We start from the raw sequence: 7,457 nt of genomic DNA, 5'->3' as shown, positions 1-7,457 counted from the left end.
CCCCTCAACAAACACCACACCACCCCTCCCCCCCCCTCAAAAATCCCCCCCCCCCCCAACACACACCACACCACACCACCCCTCCCCCCCCCCCCCCCAAAAAAATCCCCCCCCCCGCCCCCCTCAACACACACCACCCCACCCCCCCCCCCACAACACACACCACACAACCCCTCCCCCCCCCCTCAAAAATTCCCTGCCCCCCCCTCAACACACACCACACCACCCCTCCCCCCCCCTCAAAAATCCCCCCCCCCCCCTCAACACACACCACACCACACCACCCCTCCCCCCCCCCCCCCACCTCCAAATTTTGCCCCCCCCCTCAACACACACCACACCACACCACCCCTCCCCCCCCCTCCAAAATTCGCCCCCCCCCCCCCCCCTCAACACACACCACCCCACCCCCCCCCTCAACACACACCACACCACCCCTCCCCCCCCCCTCAAAAATCCCCCCCCCCTCAACACACACCACACCACACCACCCCTCCCCTTCCCCCCCTCGAAATTTCGCCCCCCCCTCAACACACACCACCCCACCCCTCCCCCCCCGCCCCAAAAATTCGCCCCCCCCCTCAACACACACCACACCACACCACCGCTCTCCCCCCCCCCTCCAAAATTCGCCCCCCCCCAAAAAATTTCCCACCCCTCCCCCCTCAACACACACCACCCCACCCCCCCCCCCCAACACACACCACACCACCCCTCCCCCCCCCCCTCAACACACACCACACCACCCCTCCCCCCCCCCCCGCCCCCAAAAAATTCGCCCCCCCCCCCCCCCCCCCCAACACACACCACTCCACCCCCCCCCCAAAAAAATTCGGCCACCCCCCTCAACACACACCACACCACACCACCCCTCCCCCCCCCTCCAAAATTCGCCCCCCCCCCCCCCCCCCCCCCCCCCTCAACACACACCACCCCACCCCACCCCCTCAACACACACCACACCACACCACACCACCCCTCCCCCCCCCCCCAAAATTCGCCCCCCCCCCCTCAATACACACCTCCCCACCCTTCCCCCCCCCCCCTCAACACACACCACACCACACCACACCACACCACCCCTCCCCTTCCCCCCCTCCAAATTTCGCCCCCCCCTCAACACACACCACCCCACCCCTCCCCCCCCTCCAAATTTCGCCCCTTCTCCCCCCCAAAAATTCGCCCCCCCCCCCCCTCCCTCAACACACACCACACCACACCACCCCTCCCCCCCTCACCCCCCTCAACACACACCACCCCACACCACCCCTCCCCCCCCCAAATATCCCCCCCCCCAACACACACCACCCCACCCCCCCCCCCAACACACACCTCACCACCCCTCCCCCCCCCTCAAAAATTCCCCCCCCCCCCTCAACACACAAAACACCACCCCTCCCCCCCCCCCTCAAAACACACCACACCACACCACCCCTCCCCCCCCCCTCCAAATTTTGCCCCCCCCCCCCCCCCCAAAAAATTGGCCCCCCCCTCAACACACACCACACCACACCACCCCTCCCCCCCCTCCAAAACTCGCCCCCCACCCCCCTCAACACACACCACCCCACACCTCCCCTCCCCCCCCCAAAAATTTCCCCCCCCCCAACACACACCACCACATCCCCCCCCCCTCAACACACACCACACCACCCCTCCCCCCCCCCTCAAAAATCCCCCCCCCCCCCCCTCAACACACAAAACACCACCCCTCCCCCCCCCCCCCTCAAAAATCCCCCCCCCCCCCCAACACACACCACACCACACCACCCCTCCCCCCCCCTCCAAATTTTGCCCTCCCCCCCAAAAAATTGGCCCCCCCCTCAACACACACCACCCCTCCCCCCCCCCTCCAAAATTCGCCCCCCCCACCCCTCAAAAATCCCCCCCCCCCTCAACACACACCACACCACACCACACCAACCCTCCCTTCCCCCCTCCAAATTTCGCCTTCCCCTCAACACACACCACCCCACCCCTCCCCCCCCCCCCCCCAAAAATTCGCCCCCCCCCGTCCAAATTTCGCCCCTTCCCCCCCCAAAAATTCCCCCCCCCCCCCTCAACACACACCACCCCACACCACGCCTCCCCCCCCTCAAAAATTCCCCCCCCCCCTCAACACACACCACACCACACCACACCAGCCCTCCCCCCCCCTCAAAAATCCCCCCCCCTCAACACACACCACACCACCCCTCCCCTTCCCCCCCTCCAAATTTCGCCCCCCCCTCAACACACACCACCCCACCCCTCCCCCCCCCGCCCCCAAAAAATTCGCCCCCCCCGCAACACACACCACCCCACCCCCCCCCCCCCCCCAAAAATTCGGCCACCCCCCTCAACACACACCACACCACACACCCCCTCCCCCCCTCCAAAATTCCCCCCCCCCCCCCCCCCCCCCCCGCCCCCAACACAAACCACCCCTCCCACCCCCCCCCAAAAATTCGCGCCCCCCCCCTCAATACACACCTCCCCACACCCCCCCCCTCAACAAACACCACACCACCCCTCCCCGCCCCCTCAAAAATCCCCCCCCCCCCCTCAACACACACCACACCACCCCTCCCCCCCCCCCCAACACACACCACCCCACCCCCCCCCAACACACACCACACAACCCCTCCCCCCACCTCAAAAATTCCCCGCCCCCCCCTCAACACACACCACACCACCCCTCCCCCCCCCCCCTCAAAAATCCCCCCCCCCCCCCCCCTCAACACACACCACACCACACCACCCCTCCCCCCCCCCCCCTCCAAATTTTGCCCCCCCCCCCCCCCCCAAAAATTGGCCCCCCCCCTCAACACACACCACACCACACCACCCCTCCCCCCCCTCCAAAATTCGCCCCCCCCCCCCCCCCCCCTCAACACACACCACCCCACCCCCCCCCTCAACACACACCACACCACCCCTCCCCCCCCCCTCAAAAATCCCCCCCCCCCCTCAACACACACCACACCACCCCTCCCCTTCCCCCCCTCGAAATTTCGCCCCCCCCTCAACACACACCACCCCACCCCTCCCCCCCGCCCCAAAAATTCGCCCCCCCCTCCAAATTTCGCCCCTTCCCCCCCCTAAAATTCGCCCCCCCCCCTCAACACACACCACACCACACCACCGCTCCCCCCCCCCCCCTCCAAAATTCGCCCCCCCCCCCCCCCCCCCCCAAAAATTTCCCACCCCTCCCCCCTCAACACACACCACCCCACCCCCCCCCCCAACACACACCACACCACCCCTCCCCCCCCCCCCCCCCCTCAACACACACCACACCACCCCTCCCCCCCCCGCCCCCAAAAAATTCGCCCCCCCCCCCCCCCCCCGCCAACACACACCACTCCACCCCCCCCCCCAAAAAAATTCGGCCACCCCCCTCAACACACACCACACCACACAACACCACCCCTCCCCTTCCCCCCCTCCAAATTTCACTTTCCCCTCAACACACACCACCCCACCCCTCCCCCCCCCCCAAAAATTCGCCCCCCCCGTCCAAATTTCGCCCCTTCCCCCCCCAAAAATTGGCCCCCCCCCCTCAACACACACCACGCCACACCACCCCTCCGCCCCCCCCCCCCCCCTCAACACACACCACCCCACACCACACCACCCCTCCCCCCCCCCCCCCTCAACACACACCACACCACCCCTCCCCTTCCCCCCCTCCAAATTTCGCCCCCCCCTCAACACACACCACCCCACCCCTCCCCCGCCCCCGCCCCCAAAAAATTCGCCCCCCCCCAACACACACCACCCCACCCCCCCCCCCCAAAAAATTCGGCCACCCCCCTCAACACACACCACACCACCCCTCCCCCCCCCTCCAAAATTTGCCCCCCCACCCCCCGGCCCCAACACACACCACCCCTCTCCCCCCCCCCCAAAAATTCGCCCCCCCCCCCCCTCAATACACACCTCCCCACCCTTTCCCCCCCCCCCCCCCCTCAACACACACCACACCACCCCTCCCCCCCCTCTCAAAAATCCCCCCCCCCCTCAACACACACCACACCACCCCTCCCCTTCCCCCCCTCCAAATTTCGCCCACCCCTCAACACACATTACCCCACCCCTCCCCCCCCCCCCCAAAAATTCGCCCCCCCCCCCCTCAACACATACCACCCCACACCACACCACCCCTCCCCCCCCCCAAAAAAATCCCCCCCCCCCCCCCCGCCCTCAACACACACCGCCCCCCCCCCCCTCAACACACACCACACCACACCACCCCTCCCCCCCCCCCCTCAAAAATCCCCCCCCCCCTCAACACACACCACACCACACCACACCACACCACACCACACCACCCCTCCCCTTCCCCCCCTCGAAATTTCGCCCCCCCCCCAACACACACCACCCCACCCCTCCCCCCCCGCCCCAAAAATTCGCCCCCCCCTCCAAATTTCGCCCCTTCCCCCCTCGTCACTCCCCCACCCAACCCAACCCCGCGTCACCCCCATGACACGGCACACCCCCCCACCCCACCGCACCCCCCCACGACGCCCCCCCCCGCACCCCACCTCGAAAAACCCCGCTCCCTCCACGCCACACCACAAATGCCTCCGAAAACCCCGCTCGACCCACCCCACCCCGCGTCACCCCCCCACGACATGGCGCACCCCCCACCCCACCGCACCCCCCAACGACGCCGCCCCGCACCCCACCTCGAAAAACCCCGCTCCCTCCATACCACCCCACCACGCCTCCGAAAACCCCGCTCGACCCACCCACCTCGCGTCAGCCCCCCACGACACGGCACACCCCCCACACCCCACCGCACCCCCCCACGACGCGGCGCATATCCCCCCCCCCCCCCCGCACCCCACCTCGAAAAACCCCACTCGACCCACCCAACCCCGCGTCACTCCCCCAGGACACGGCGCACCCCCCCACCCCACCGCACCCCCCCACGACGCGGCGCATATCCCCCCCCCCCCCGCACCCCACCTCGAAAAACCCCGCTCGACCCACCCCACCCCGCGTCACCCCCCCACGACACGACGCACCCCCCCACCCCACCGCACCCCCCCACGACGCCCCCCCCGCACCCCACCTCGAAAAACCCCGCTCCATCCACGCCACACCACCACGCCTCCGAAAACCCCGCTCGACCCACCCCACCCCGCGTCTCCCCCCCACGACACGGCGCACCCCCCACCCCACCGCACCCCCCAACGACGACGCCCCGCACCCCACCTCGAAAAACCCCGCTCCCTCCATACCACCCCACCACGCCTCCGAAAACCCCGCTCGACCCACCCCACCTCGCGTCAGCCCCCCACGACACGGCACACCCCCCACACCCCACCGCACCCCCCCACGACGCGGCGCATATCCCCCCCCCCCCGCACCCCACTCGACCCACCCAACCCCGCGTCACTCCCCCAGGACACGGCGCACCCCCCCACCCCACCGCACCCCCCCACGACGCGGCGCATATCCCCCCCCCCCCCCCCCGCACCCCACCTCGAAAAACCCCGCTCGACCCACCCCACCCCGCGTCACCCCCCCACGACACGGCGCACCCCCCCACCCCACCGCACCCCCCCACGACGCCCCCCCCCGCACCCCACCTCGAAAAACCCCGCTCCCTCCACGCCACACCACCACGCCTCCGAAAACCCCGCTCGACCCACCCCACCCCGCGTCTCCCCCCCACGACACGGCGCACCCCCCCACGACGCCCCCCCGCACCCCACCTCGAAAAACCGCGCTCCCTCCACAGCACCCCACCCCTCCTCCAAAAACCCCGCTCGACCACCCCCACCCCGCGTCACCCCCCACGACGCCCCCCCGCACCCCACCTCGAAAAACCCCGCTCCCTCCACAGCACCCCACCTCTCCTCCAAAAACCCCGCTTGACCACCCCAACCCCGCGTCACTCCCCCACGACACGGCGCACCCCCCCACCCCACCGCACCTCGAAAAACCCCGCGTCACCCCCCACGACGCCCCCCCGCACCCCACCTCGAAAAACCCCGCTCCCTCCATAGCACCCCACCTCTCCTCCAAAAACCCCGCTTGACCACCCCAACCCCGCGTCACTCCCCCATGACACGGCGCACCCCCCCACGACGCCCCCCCCGCACCCCACCTCGAAAAACCCCGCTCCCTCCACACCACCCCGCCACGCCTCCAAAAAACCGCGCTCGACCCACCCCACCCCGCGTCACGGTGCAGCCCCCACCCCAGCGCACCCCCCCACGACGCCCCCCCCCCCCCCACCCCACCTCGAAAAACCGCGCTCCATCCACAGCACCCCACCTCTCCTCCAAAAACCCCGCTCGACCAACCCCACCCCGCGTCTCCCCCCCACGACACGGCGCACCCCCCCACGACGCCCCCCCGCACCCCACCTCGAAAAACCGCGCTCCCTCCACAGCACCCCACCTCTCCTCCAAAAACCCCGCTCGACCACCCCCACCCCGCGTCACCCCCCACGACGCCCCCCCGCACCCCACCTCGAAAAACCGCGCTCCCTCCACAGCACCCCACCTCTCCTCCAAAAACCCCGCTTGACCACCCCAACCCCGCGTCACTCCCCCACGACACGGCGCACCCCCCCACCCCACCGCACGCCCCCGCGCACCCCACCTCGAAAAACCGCGCTCCCTCCACAGCTCCCCACCTCTCCTCCAAAAACCCCGCTCGACCACCCCCACCCCGCGTCACCCCCCACGACGCCCCCCCGCACCCCACCTCCAAAAACCCCGCTCCCTCCACAGCACCCCACCTCTCCTCCAAAAACCCCGCTCGACCACCCCAACCCCGCATCACTCCCCCACGACACGGCGCTCCCCCCCACGACACGGCGCACCCCCCCACGACGCCCCCGCGCACCCCACCTCGAAAAACCGCGCTCCCTCCACAGCTCCCCACGTCTCCTCCAAAAACCCCGCTCGACCACCCCCACCCCGCGTCACCCCCCACGACGCCCCCCCGCACCCCACCTCGAAAAACCACGCTCCCTCCACAGCACCCCACCTCTCCTCCAAAAACCCCGCTTGACCACCCCAACCCCGCGTCACTCCCCCACGACACGGCGCACCCCCCCACCCCACCGCACGCCCCCGCGCACCCCACCTCGAAAAACCGCGCTCCCTCCACAGCTCCCCACCTCTCCTCCAAAAACCCCGCTCGACCACCCCCACCCCGCGTCACCCCCCCACGACGCCCCCCCGCACCCCACCTCGAAAAACCCCGCTCCCTCCACAGCACCCCACCTCTCCTCCAAAAACCCCGCTTGACCACCCCAACCCCGCGTCACTCCCCCACGACACGGCGCACCCCCCCACCCCACCGCACGCCCCCGCGCACCCCACCTCGAAAAACCGCGCTCCCTCCACAGCTCCCCACCTCTCCTCCAAAAACCCCGCTCGACCACCCCCACCCCGCGTCACCCCCCCACGACGCCCCCCCGCACCCCACCTCGAAAAACCCCGCTCCCTCCA

The sequence above is a fragment of the Lygodium microphyllum genome, unplaced genomic scaffold, assembly GCF_053477565.2.
Source record: "Lygodium microphyllum isolate KBCC unplaced genomic scaffold, Lygodium_microphyllum_v1.1.10 scaffold_129, whole genome shotgun sequence".
Taxonomy (NCBI): domain Eukaryota; kingdom Viridiplantae; phylum Streptophyta; class Polypodiopsida; order Schizaeales; family Lygodiaceae; genus Lygodium; species Lygodium microphyllum.
The sequence above is the reverse complement of the archived record's forward strand: the minus strand, read 5'-3'. Positions refer to the sequence as shown.